The sequence below is a fragment of the Eucalyptus grandis genome, chromosome 8, assembly GCF_016545825.1.
Source record: "Eucalyptus grandis isolate ANBG69807.140 chromosome 8, ASM1654582v1, whole genome shotgun sequence".
NCBI classification, from domain to species: domain Eukaryota; kingdom Viridiplantae; phylum Streptophyta; class Magnoliopsida; order Myrtales; family Myrtaceae; genus Eucalyptus; species Eucalyptus grandis.
The window spans coordinates 28,919,860-28,933,785 of record NC_052619.1 but is presented as its reverse complement, the minus strand read 5'-3'; the positions used below and the strand labels follow the sequence as shown (position 1 = coordinate 28,933,785).

Sequence of the window (13,926 nt, the reverse complement as noted above, 5' to 3'; positions counted from 1 at the left end):
ACTAATCTTTTGAAAGAATATCAAGATGTGTTCGCCTGGACATATGCCGATATGCCGGGATTGGACCCCGAAATTGTGGAACATGCTCTACCAACAGATCTTGATATGCCACCCAAGAAGCAAAGACTCAGGAGAACTAAACCAGAATTGTCCAAGAAGATCGAAGAAGAAGTAATGAAGTCTGCTGAAAAAGTAGATTTTATCGAAGTGACACGTTATCCTGATTGGGTAGCAAATATTGTGCCTGTAATGAAGAAAGATGGGCGAGTCAGGGTATGTGTTGACTATCGTGATCTAAATCGAGCAAGCCCGAAAGACGATTTTCCACTCCCACATATCGATGTCTTGGTTGACAGCACGGCAGGATTTGAGTTATTCTCCTTCATGGACGGTTTTTCCGGATATAATCAAATCCGTATGAAGAAGGAGGATAGGAGCAAAACATCATTCATAACTCCTTGGGGAACTTTCTGCTACAAAGTGATGCCTTTTGGTCTAAAGAATGCGGGGCAACGTATCAAAGGGCCATGGTCACGTTGTTTCATGACATGATGCACAAGGAGATCGAGGTATACGTGGATGATATGATTGCAAAGTCAAGACGGGGTGAGGACCATGTTGGAGTCTTGCAAAAGCTGTTCAAGCGTCTTCGGAAATTCAAGCTGCGCCTTAATCCCACAAAATGCGTTTTGGGACGAGATCGGGAAGCCGTTAGGGTTCATGGTTAGTAACAAGGGCATAGAGATTGATCCGTCAAAGGTTAAGGCTATTTGTGATTTACGAGCCCCGACCACCACCAAGGAGGTTCGCAGCTTGATGGGGCGGCTCAATTATGTGGCGAGGTTCATCCGTCGGTTATCTGCAAACAGCGAGGCCATTCTTCAAGCTCTTGAAAAGAACGCAAAGATTGAGTGGGATATCGAGTGCCAGGGTGCCTTCGAGAAGATAAAACACTATCTCACTCACGCACCAATTTTAGTACCCCCTCTCCCTAAAATTCCCTTAATTTTGTACTTGACCATACATGATGAATCGTTGGGAGCCATGTTAGCACAGAAAAGACCAAATGACGGGAGAGAATGTGCGATATACTACTTGAGCAAGAAGTTTACTATTTCCGAGATGAACTACACAGAAGTTGAGAGAACTTGCGTGGCCTTGATTTGGGTTTTGCACAGGCTGCGGCAATATACGCTCCATCATCGAATCTTGTTGGTGACCGAAAATGATCCCATCAAATACCTCCCGGAGAAGCCGGCACTTGGTTGGCAAGTTGGCCAAGTGGCAAATCTTAATTTCGAGTTTGACGTTCGAGCACAGGGCGAAGTCCATTAAAGGTCGCGCCATAGCAGACATGTTGGCGAAAGTCCCGAGAGGTCCAGGGACATCTGATGAGGATAGTGATGCAGGGGAACAAATTTTACTTGTATCAAGTGACAAATGGACGATGTACTTCGATGGTGCAGTTAATTTAGCTGGGTCGGGTACCGGGGCGGTTCTTATCTCCCCAGACGGTCAGCACTACCCTGTTGCCGCTAAATTGACGTTCCCTTGCACGAATAATATTGCCGAATATGAGGCGTGCATTCTCGGCCTCCAAGCTGCTATTGACATGAAGATCCGAAAGATGCAGGTTTATGGTGATTCAGCCCTTATAATCTTACAGACTAAAGGCGAATGGCAAACACATGATTCTAAATTGATTCCGTATCATGATTTCTGGGAAGTTGACGGAAGAATTTCAAGAAATAGCATTTGAATACTTGCCAAGGTCTCAAAATCAGTTTGCGATGCCCTAGCTACCTTGTCTTCAATGTTACAAATAGCTGGAGGCTTGGACATTGAACCATTAAGAATTGAAATCTTTAGGCGCCCACTTATTGCATGATGATTGAAGAAGAACCGGACGGACAGCCTTGGTATCATGACATCTTGAAGTATCTGCAGAATGGTGAATTTCCCGAAGGAAGTGAAGCAGCAGATAGAAAGCATTTAATAAAGTTAGCATCGAAATTCTTCGCCAGTGGAGATGTCATCTACAAAAGGTCCTTCGACTCGACATTGCTAAGGTGTGTCGACGCTAAAGAAGCCGACCGTTTGATGAAGGAGATACATGAAGGGGAGTGTGGCCCCCATATGAATGGACACTTCTTGGTAAGAAAAATCATGCGACTCGGTTATTATTGGCTAACCATGGAGTCCAACTGCATTCAGCACGTACGACGGTGTCACCAGTGCCAGATTTATGGGGATAGGATAAATGCCCCTCCAAATGAACTTCACCAAATGTCTCAACCCTGGCCCTTTTCAATGTGGGGAATTGACGTGATTGGGCCCATTAACCCCAAAGCTTCAAATGGGCATCGATTTATCCTGGTGGCGATAGACTATTTTACCAAGTGGATCGAGGCCAATTCATATGTTAATGTTACTGCCAAGAATGTGGCGAAGTTCATTCGTCGCGACATTGTCGCTCGCTACGGGTGCCGGAGGCGATCATTACCGACAATGGCACTAATTTGAACAACAAAGTCGTAGATGGATTGTTTAGTGAGTTTCGAATTAAGCATTTGAACTCGTCACCGTATCGTCCTCGGATGAATGGAGCAAAGGGAGGCGGCGAACAAGAACATAAAGAAAATCCTATCGAAGACTGCCGAGAATTATCGTGATTGGCACGATAGACTCCCTTACGCGTTAATGGCGTATCGAACTTCTATCCGCACCTCCACAGGGGCAACTCCTTTTTCACTCGTGTATGGGATGGAGGCGGTCTTACTGTTGAAGTTGAGGTCCCTTCTCTAAGGGTCCTTTCCCAATCTGTGCTCGATGAGACCGAGTGGATGCAACGAGGCATGAACAGTTAAACTTGATTGATGAGAAGAGATTGCAAGCCGTGTGTCATGGCCAATGCTATCGAGACGAGTTGCAAAAGCCTTCAATCGAAGGGTGCGTCCTAGATACTTTGAAGTCAATGACCTGTGCTTTGAGGAAAGTGCTTCCGATTATACCCGGACCCTCGTGGAAAATTCACCCCGAACTATGAAGGGCCGTATGTCATTAAAAAGATTTTGCCTGGTGGTGCTATGATTTAGTTGAAATGGATGGCGGTGAATTGCCTAGACCTGTAAACTCGATGCAGTCAAGAAATACTTTCCATGATTGAAATCAAGGTCGAAGAACCACTTCATGCGCAATCGAGTCACATGGCATCATGCATAGCATCATAGATATCATACATATATCACATACACGCATATCTATTTGTGTTTCAGGCATCTTACCGTTCGATGAGGAAAATGGCGGAGGGAAAAGTCGATTCAAATGACCCATCAAGTCTCCGCACAAATGGTTGAATATCTCTTTTTCTTAAATGAGAGGTAAAAAAAAAAAAAAAAAAAAAAAAGGGGCGTAGCCTCATTCCCACCACCTATTTTCTGGTGCCACTATACGCGCTTCATGTCAGTAATTCTCAAAGAGGGGAGCTCGTAAGAATGATGTTATTCGGATAAAAGTTGAAACATTAATCATGCCAAACAAGGAGTGCTTAGGATGAAGAAAGGTAAGTCATTTCCAAACACATCCTTCAAACACTTCCAAGAGTTGAGTGAAAAATAACCTTCTCTTAGGACGAAGGATCCATTCGCATTGAGCATGAAGATCGAAATGACAAAGGAATTTCCTTCACCAATCCCAAACACCAAGCTGACATATTGCTAGCCCTTCAGGCCAAATAGAGATGATCCTCCAAAATACCCCTGTCGAGGACAACCCGAAATTGGGGCAGCATAGGAGGTTACAGTCGTGTTGTAAAGCAAAGGATTGGGAAAGATCCTATTACTTTCACTTGAATCAATCTTCTGGTGATAGCTTCAAAGGAATTCTCATTAGATCTTGACTCATCCCAAAGTGAAGAAGAGCATTTCCTTCTCTACCCAAACACATATCCATTGCTTTAACCAATTTGGGCCTGATTATTCATTTTTAAACCCCGAGTGGTGATCATCTCCCTTCACCGGGCAAAGCATGAGAATTGACCAAATACAATTGAGAGTCATGAGGAAATGCGAAAAGCATCTCGAAAGTCATAAGAGCTCCAAAAGTTCAAAGAGCAAAAAGTTCGACAAATTAGGGGGCATAAAAAGCAGTGTGCTCGGTAAAAGCAAGGCCAATGCCCACATAAAAAAAAAAAAGAAGCCAAAAGGCTGCATCTTATGTGAAAAAAAAATTTATTATCAAAGTCCCAGTGCCTGCAAAAAAAAAATTATTAAAAAATCATTGCAAGTGCAAAGAAAATTAGAAAAAGCGGGCAAAGCTCCCATGCATAGATGATTAGTCAATGGACTTTCGAGATGCGTTATATTTCAAAAGCCAAATGATTTGGAAGGATCAAGTGACCTGGTCACAATGCCATGATGATCATCGACTCCTAAAGACCCTGTTGAAAGTTTTAAGCCTTTCGAGCCTCTCCCCAAGCCAACATTACAACCCTCTTCCGAAGTCTCCTCTGATTGGGATGGTTTGAGTGAAAATGAGAATGCCACAAAGAAGCTACTGCTCGAAGGAGTGGAAGTAATTCTATCTTGTCTCATCTCCCAAGCTCTCGACTTGTAAAGCCGATGAAGATAGTGACAAATGTTCCTTTTTGGCCTCAAAGCAATAATTTCTTTGTGTAAGCCCTAACCGAACCTATATTGCGGTCCTTTCAAAAGACCTTTTTAATCGATTAGATTGTGCTCATTCCGAATGTTTCTGGAAGCCTTCGACGTAGGTTATGTGAGATACCTTCAGCAACCAATTATCTCCCACATGAATGGATGGGATCAAGTAGCCATTTTATTGAAAGTGCGTGAGAAACCCTTTCTCACTAACAAGCTTTAGTTTGGCATGCTTAATGAACCTTTTTCTCGAGTCGTAGCCGTTCTGATAAGAACTTGTCTCCTAGAGAATTTGATGATTAATGATATATCCATGAGCAAGATGACAATTTTGCGTCACATGAGGTTGACGAACATCGAATGTTTTCTAAAGTAGTCGGACTTAGCTTGATTATTTTGTTCAACTATTGCTGCAATTTGCCAATACATCTCTTGATGACGTCTCTAATGACATTTGCTTAAGTTGAGTTTGACAGGATTCATCGGTGAAGCCATGCGGTTTTCTAAGGGGTTAGCGAGTGCTTCCCTAAAAACCAAAGGTTTATGGTTAACCTTAAACCATGTCATTTCCAAGATTGGTGGGTTCATCCGTAAACCATACTTGTCTGCCTCTTAATCGAAATCCGTTCATACACGGTGAGACTATCATTCGATCGAAACCCGTTCGTACACGGTGAAACCTACCTCTCAGTCAAAACCCGTTCGTACACGATGAGACTATTATACCCAATCAAAACTCGCTTTTACACGATGAGACCTCGGTCATTCCCCTTCTTCTCATGACCCGGAGAGCTTTGTATCCTGGAGTCTTCCCCCCTTCTTATGACCCGGAGAGCTTTGTATCCTGGAGTCTTCCTCACTTCTTATGACCCGGAGAGCTTTGTATCCTGGAGTCTTTCTCACTTCTTATGACCCGGAGAGCATTGTATCCTGGAGTCTTCCTCACTTCTTATGACCCGGAGAGCCTTGTATCCTGGAGTCTTCATCACTTCTTATGACCCGGAGAGCATTGTATCCTGGAGTCTTCCTCACTTCTTATGACCCGGAGAGCCTTGTATCATGGAGTCTTCATCACTTCTTATGACCCGGAGAGCCTTGTATCCTGGAGTCTTCCTCACCTTTTATGACCCGGAGAGCTTTGTATCCTGGAGTCTTCCACCTTTCTTATGACCCGGAGAGCTTTTGTATCCTGGAGTCTTTCACCCTTCTTATGACCCGGAGAGCCTTGTATCCTGGAGTCTTCCTCACTTCTTATGACCCGGAGAGTTTTATATCCTGGAGTCTTCCTCACCTCTTATGACCCGGAGAGCTTTGTATCCTGGAGTCTTCCTCACCTCTTATGACCCGGAGAGCCTTGTATCCTGGAGTCTTCCTCACCTCTTATGACCCGGAGAGCCTTGTATCCTGGAGTCTTCATCACTTCTTATAACCCGGAGAGCCTTGTATCCTGGAGTCTTTTTCACTTCTTATGACCCGGAGAGCCTTGTATCCTGGAGTCTTTCTCACTTCTTATGACCCGGAGAGCTTTGTATCCCGGAGTCTTCCACCTTTCTTATGACCCGGAGAGCTTTTGTATCCTGGAGTCTTTCACCCTTCTTACGACCCGGAGAGCCTTATATCCTGGAGTCTTCCTCACCTCTTATGACCCGGAGAGCCTTGTATCCTGGAGTCTTCATCACTTTTTAGGATTCGGTGGGCTTCTGCAGCCCGAAGTTTTTCTTCACCTTATTGACAAGACGCATTTTCATAATTATGAGTCCTTTTCGTCGACCTAATATGTGCATATGCACCTAGGGTCTTTCTATCGCCAAAATTAATTTAGGTGTCGTCTGTCTTTGATTGCAACCTCTTCGAGGCTACATTCAAAGAGGGGCAGCTGTTGACACCTAGTTTTTTATCTTTCAAATAGTATAAAAAAAAAAATCAATCAAAAATCAAAATCAAAAAATTTAGCTATTAATTTCCTTTTAAAAAAAATGAAAATAAAAAATTTAGCTATTAATTTCTTTTAAAAAAAAAAAAAAGTTGTGAGGTCCGGGTCGGGCCGGATCCGGCCTTGGCCCGACTCGTCCCCTTTTTTCCTTTTATTTTTTCCTGCGTGGGCCTAAGCCCAACCCTCCCATTTACTTTTACTTTTTTTTTCTTTTCCCTCACGCGGCCCAGCTCTCTTCTTCCTCCGGCCCGGCCCGCCCCGTTGTCTTCTCCCTCGGCCGCTTGCTGCACGGGGAACCAACAAGCGAAAGCAGCTGTGATCGCGTGGGGAAATGGCGAGCCGAAAGCAGGGGGCAGAGGCGGAGGAGACATCATCATCTCGCCGGCAGGTCACCCGGTTGGGGAGAGCCGATTCGGACGCACGCGGAGCTGATTCGCGCGCACGCGAAGAGAATCAGGGGGCATCTGCACCAAAAAAAAAAAAAAAAGGAAAAAGAACCGGGAGGCGGATCGGAGAGAACCGGGGGAGCGCGAGAGAAACAGAAAAAACGGGAGGGGGAATTCGCCGAGGCCACCACCGTCAACGCGTCTCCCAACCGCCGCAACCACCGCCGACGCATCTCCGGGCCGCCATCGCCGTCGCCACCGCCATCAACGCGTCTCCCAACCGCTGCAACCACCGCCGACGCATCTCCAGCCGCCATCGCCGCCGCCACCGCCGCAGACGCGTCTTCCAAGCTGCCATTCCCGTCTGAAACCAGGTAGGCCTTTCATCGAAATTTCTGGTGTGCATTTCTGGAAATGAGTCGGCCGGAACTCATCCCGGTTAGTTCGGGCGAGCTCCGGCCACCTTCCCCGTCCTTGTTACCCCGCTTGCCGTTCGCCATGTCCCCCCGAAGTTCGGATAGATGCTCGGGCTGCGACCGAGACAAAGTCTATTAGTTTTGTTAGTGTATGCAACCTGTTTGTGGAATTGTCCGAGTGAAACTCCGCCCCTCGATTGCTCCACGTAGGGCCCCCTAGGACTGCTGGTGGCCGGAGGGATACCGCCGTGACTGGAGAGCTCGAGCCGTGTCCCCCGTCGGCCTGAGACATCGCCGCCGCAGGCATTCGCCGTTCCGGCATCCTTGGTCGCGACTGAGCAGTCGCGACCCGGGGATTGCAGGTCGAGTTGGGCCAGATCTGTGGTCTGGCCCAACTCGGCCTTTATCCCGACTTGGGCCCAAACGATGGGCCCAAGTCGAAGCTAAGTGAAGGCCCGATCAAAGGCGATCGGGCCTAGCCTAATTGGAGACCGAACCCGGTCCGGGTCTCCGACCGGGACCCGACCCGGTCCGGCCCCGAATCTTATTTTAGTTTACTTTATTATTTAGTTTTTTTTTTATAAAAAATATATATAAAAAAAGAAATTTCGAAAAATCCAAAAAAATTATTATTATTTTTTTTTTTTTTAAATTTAAAAATTTTTTTAAAACAATTTCAAAATTTTAAAAAAAAATTATTTAAAAATTAGAAATTAGTTATTTTTCTTTTTTTTTTTATTTAAAAAATTAAAAAAATTAAAAAAAAATTAAAAAATTAAAAATTTCGAAAATAAAAAAAATGATGGGGTTTGATTAGGACTTGCCATGTATTGCCATTTTAGCGTAATTAGACCTTTATGTGCTCGTATTTCGATTATGTTGCATGTTTAATTTGCATATCTAATTATGTTTGATTGCATGTGTTTAATTTTATGGCAATTAGAATCTTGATAATTATGATGTTTACTTTAATGATTGCGCACCCGCATGATCACCTCACATGTTAGTGGATAAGTATAAAATTAATCCAAACTGTCTGTCAAAAATCATTTTGTTAAAATGAACAAGATTAGGTACCGAAAGGGCACTAATTGATTAATTAGTGTAATCAAGTCCCCGAACCTAGATTCTCTGGTTGCGTAGGAAGTGAGGTATACTCCCATATCTCACTTGGTTTCTAGCCGACCCCAATAGGCTAGTGGCGACTCCTTTTGTGCAAAATTTCTAAAGAATATCCCAATGTCACGCGGGGTATGGGCTTGGGAGAGCCCACGCCTGATCATGGGCCTTAGTCCCGTCTTTTAGGCAATACCTCTAAACCTGCTCCCTCCCCCTCGAGGGTAGGTCGCGACAAAACTTGTCAAGAAAGTGCGATTGAGTCATGAAATTTACAAAAAGTGCAAAAACTAGGCAAATTGGTTCAATCGAATCATTACGTGTCTTATTTTGTTACTTTCTTAAGACATGCGGCAATGATGTGGTGCCCACCAAGCACCACGTCAGAAAAATAATAAAAAAATAAAAACTAAATTAGATTATCACACCACGGCTTGGCCAAGCCCTCTCTAGTGGCTGCCACCATAGCTGCCGGGAAGGTCCAGCAGCTACCATCGGAGAGGACTTGGCCACAGCTATTCATGTTTTTGTTTGATTCTTGTACTCATCCTAGTAACCATGGGGCTGTTTGTTAACGTTCTTTTTTTTTTTTGTTTATGAACAAATTTTCTGTTTTATTGTTCCAAGGAACAAAAAAAAAAAAAAAACGCGTTTGTTTGCGTTTTTGTTCCAAATCTATTTTTTTGTTCCCAAGAACACAATTGGAATAGAAACGAGAAACAAGAAAAACATGTTTCTTGTTTCGGAATAATTTTTAAGAATAAATTTTCTCTCTCCTCTCTTTTTCTTCTCTTTTTTTCTTCTTTTCTTTTTCTTTTTTTTGGCCGGTCGGCCTTGGCCATGGCCGGCGACCGGCCGTTAAGGGCTGGCGACGCTGTCGAGGGCCGGCAACCTCGCTGAAGCGTCATCGGCCCGGCGAGGCTCGCCGCTTGGCCGTGGCTCGGTGAGGCCGAGGCTCGTCGGTGGCCGGGTGAGCTCGGGCTCGCCGGCGCGGGGCAAGGCCGGGCGAGCTCGGGCTCGCCGGATCTGGGCGAGGCCGCCAGCCTTCGTTGGCCAGTCGCCGGCCATGGCCGAGGCCGGCGACCGGCCAAAAGAAGAAAAAAAGAAAAAAATTAAAAGAAACAAAAAAAAAACAAATTTACCAAACGTGTTTCGTTTATTTTTTATTCCGGAACAAGTTTATCAAACGCCTTCTTTTGTTCAAAAATTGTTCCTTGAAGCAAAAATAGTTTTTGCTATTTCTGTTCCTTTGGAATAATTTTTGAACAGAAACGTTACCAAACGTGCCCCATATCTCCCTCACTGTCGCTTCAAGGATTTAGGGACATTTTAGACTTTCTACTCACAGTATTCTATGCTAAGCATTGCTTGTGTTTCATGTGTAGTTTCAAAACCAAGACATGGCTGAGTTCTTTGTGCCTTTACTGGTGCTCTCATACTCATTCATGGTTCCTCGGCTTAAGCAAATCTGCGAGCAGCAACTTGAGCAGGGCCTACTAAACATGGAGAACGTCATTGATATCTTTCAGCTTGTATTGCTCTGTGATGGTCCTCGTCTTAGCTTCATCTGTGACCGCATGATCGTGAAGAACTTCAAGGACGTGTCGGCCACCGAAGGATGGGCTGCAATGAAGCAGAGTCACCCCTTACTAGAAAAAGAGCCACTACAGTGCGTCATTGACGAAGACAACGTAAGCATTGGAACTTATTATTTGCGTCTCATCATTCTTTTCCCTACTTTGGGTTCTATAAGAAAAGTGGACAGAAAGGGACATCAATTCGAGATCTAATAAAGCAGCAAATTAAGGGGAGGATCAGAAGGAAGAATGAGAGGAAGATCTACTTGCAACTATGTGAAGCAACGGAAGCTCTAGTTCATATTGTAGAGACGGGTGCCAGACGATCGGGCCCCATGACAAAGTCTTCAGGAAGGATCAGCCGCCGTGCAGCTTTGAGGCTTGCAAGGGCCTAGAATTGCTGATCCGCCACCTTGCAGGCTGCAAATTACGGGTTCCGGGCGGTTGCATCCACTGCAAGCGAACGTGGCAGCTGTTGGAACTGAACTCCCGTCTCTGCGCTGATTCAGATGTTTGCCGAGTCCCATTGCGTAGGTACGTCCCCTACGTGCAATGGTTTTGTTCACTTGGTTCGGAAAGCGTCGTTTCACTCTGAACTTGCATCTCTTCAATCTAATTATAAACATTGTAATGTCAATCGAAGTCTTTAGTAAATGGAAGTTTTTCCATTATGTGGGAACCAAGGACAGGATCAACAAACAGAACAAGAAGGACAGGACCAAGTGGGGAATACTTCCGAGAAAGATCTTGAGGACGAAGACCATCGGTGTAGCACCGTTTTTACATCGGCATATGGGAGTTGATTAGGAGAGCAAATCCCCGGTTTCTGTGGGATGTCAATCCAAGTGTAACATGTAATGTTTATATGCAATGAGAAGCCAGCACTGAATCTGGTGGTTTTGGATGCATCTTGATCGACAGAATGAAGGAAAGAAAAATAGATTGCGTTCTCTTATACGTCTCGACCTTTGATGAATCTTGCAAGCCTGACTTGAACAAATCAATAATCTATCAGACAATTAAAAAGTCGACACCGAGGTGAATGCTCATCATATATGATAGGTTCACGTGATCTTAAATACATGTATGTAAGGGCTTTGAATTTAAGGAATTCCAATAGTAATCTATTCTCTTATTCTTTGGTTTGTGCCCATTAGGGAATGATCCGCATGTCCAGGTTTCTAAACTTCTGGAAACTGAGTAGCCCAAACTGCTGAACAACGTCGCCTGCATATGTCGAGATTCCCTTGGCAGAATAGTTGATGGGTTCACCAAATCAATTGCAGTTAGCTCGGTGGAACAAGCGGAGACTGTGGCGCTTGTCCAAACCCTAGATTTTCTCCTCCTCAAGTTTCCCCCGAAAAAAAGTACACTCTTTGTTCTGAGGAGTTCAGCTGGGATGCACAACCACTGGTGGACCGGGCCAAGACAAAGATGCTAGCCTTACCGGGCCTAACACTAGCCCATTGCAACAAAGAGACTAACAAAGTAGCGGATTGGTTTGTGAAAGCCCATGGCATGAATTTTCTTCCTACAAATTGGGTCTCCCAACCCCCGTTTGCTCTGTTAGATCTGCTATGTGCTGATGCTCGTGATGTATTTACCAAGCACTCGGCTAATTAATATATTTCATCCATATTTTAGACAAAAAAAAAAAAAAAAAACTGCTGAACAACGTCCACTGCGAGATAGGAAACATAGATTACAGCAGACATCGTTGTTCGAATCGTCATGCAGACTTCAGGATTTAAAAGCGTTTGGAGCGGGCAGAACGCCATACATCCACGAATGCTTGGTCAGTGCGTATCAGGTGCGGAATTAGCTCGGGTCTGGTTACGTCGGAATTCAATCTAGTGCCGCTTCACCATGCATTTTCGTGGGATGAGATGCAACCACAAACGAATCCTCCCAAGTTCAAATGCCACTTTCCGCCTGGTAACTTGGACTCTGACAAGTGATTTCAGACAAGTTGCTGATGATAATGACATAGCAGCTACCTCCAGAGATTCTCAGCTCCAAAATATAGCCATAAAATAGAGAGAGAGAGAGAGAGAGAGAGAGGAAATAAACAAAATAATAAAAAGGATGGTGACCGGTCGGAAGCTACTCTATTCTATCAGAGCCAGGTTTCGATCCTGGGACCTGTGGGTTATGGGCCCACCACGCTTCCGCTGCGCCACTCTGATTTGTTGATACCATCTTCTCACAAATTATATATAACGTATACAAACGCAAAATCTTCCTCCTCTCACCGCAGTAGCTGAATTGTGCAGGACATCATTTGGAGACCATGAACAAGATCCGAGTTGAAGGAATTCCGATTCAGGTCCAGTAAATCCACGAAAGGTCACACGTCGTATTCATAGTCCAGAACGTTTCATGTCGAATCGCAGCTCGTCGATGGTGCTCATATGAGATGCTTCTAGTGCTTCCACTTCGCCTACAAATTTTGGCGCTCTCTCAAATCTGAGTGGGTTCGGGTTGCTTTTCCATCGACTTCTGCAGTGCGGAGCATGACCCGTTATCTGGAACTTTATATCGAAAACTTTGATTTTCTCGGACAACTCTCTTGATTGACGAGAGAAGAAGAAGAAGAAGAATATGCCATGACCATGGGCCGACTGATCTGAGTTGAAGCACTTCATAAAAATTGCATTCCCTGTTACTTCTTAACATTGAGAAGATCTCATGAAACTGAAAAGCAAAACTGGAAAACGGAGTGCACCCTTTTTACGTTGCTCTATTCGGTTGCTAAAAAGCATCAGCTCACACCAAACTCTTGAAAGCTACCGGAAGAACAGCAAGATTGTAATAGTAGTGTCAACAAACCACGGTCTCTCCTCCAACTGGATTTCGTTTAGAGCTGATTAATCAGGCCAGGAATTCCCGTTGTGCTGATCGATATAAATGCTTCGCATCGTGCCTTGCTTGCAATGACATCGAACTACTCTTGCAGAGAATAACATCCTCGGTTCGAGTGATCTACTGAGTCACCCATACAGGACTTGCCCAGACACACCGCAGACGTGCTAGGTTGTAAAGACTAAAATTAGTTGACTAAACTGGGCCCAAAATACAGACCAACAAACTGGGCCCAAAGCACTGAAGTGTTTCCCATAAGATCCGTGGATTTGTTGTCTTAGAGTAGCCGAAAAGGGAAGGGTCGAACCAAATTGGGTTGAGGGGAAGATCTCTATTCAAGGCTAATCCAAGGGAGCCGTGCTCAAGATCTTGTGCTTTAATTCTCATGCTAACTTGCCAACATGTGGATGATACTATTCACCATGCTTCATCCTGGAGCCCCTTTTGGCTTAAGCATGTCAAATCCTCTGTAGACGACTAGGGTCTTGTGCCCTGTAGGTTGTCAAACCAAATCTTCGGTATGCAGTACTTTTAAGGTATTACCTACCTCAAGTTAGCTTTTCCGTCAAGTAAAGATAACGTTTTTATCTCACAATAAAACCTTTTAAAATAGTTGACAAGGTTATTGTAGGACTCAACGTTATGTACAAATAGTTATTTACTAAGGATAAAAGACCGATAGTCAAATTAAATGGGATTTTGGTGTTTTCTCTTTACATTAAGTACTTGATACTTGACACTGGAATAAATTGAGTAAAAATCCTGAAAAGACCATGGATAAAAATGTGTCAAGCATAATCAAGTCTGAAAATTCTCCCTTCTCGTAACTGTATATATGTGGATTCATGAACTCGAATGCATCGCCCGGACATATGTAGGATAATACATATGGTGAAAAGAGATTCATGGGCGATTCCAGAGACTCGAGGTCGACCTACCATCATCGACTCGCACATGATATTGTATTATTCGTTTGTC

General features: G+C 44.4%; 1 pseudogene; it reads left to right on the top strand.

Moving 5' to 3' along the window:
- The first annotated feature begins 1,354 nt into the window (after positions 1-1,354).
- Positions 1,355-10,893, top strand: LOC104416893 (annotated as a pseudogene).
- The last annotated feature ends 3,033 nt before the right edge of the window (positions 10,894-13,926 follow it).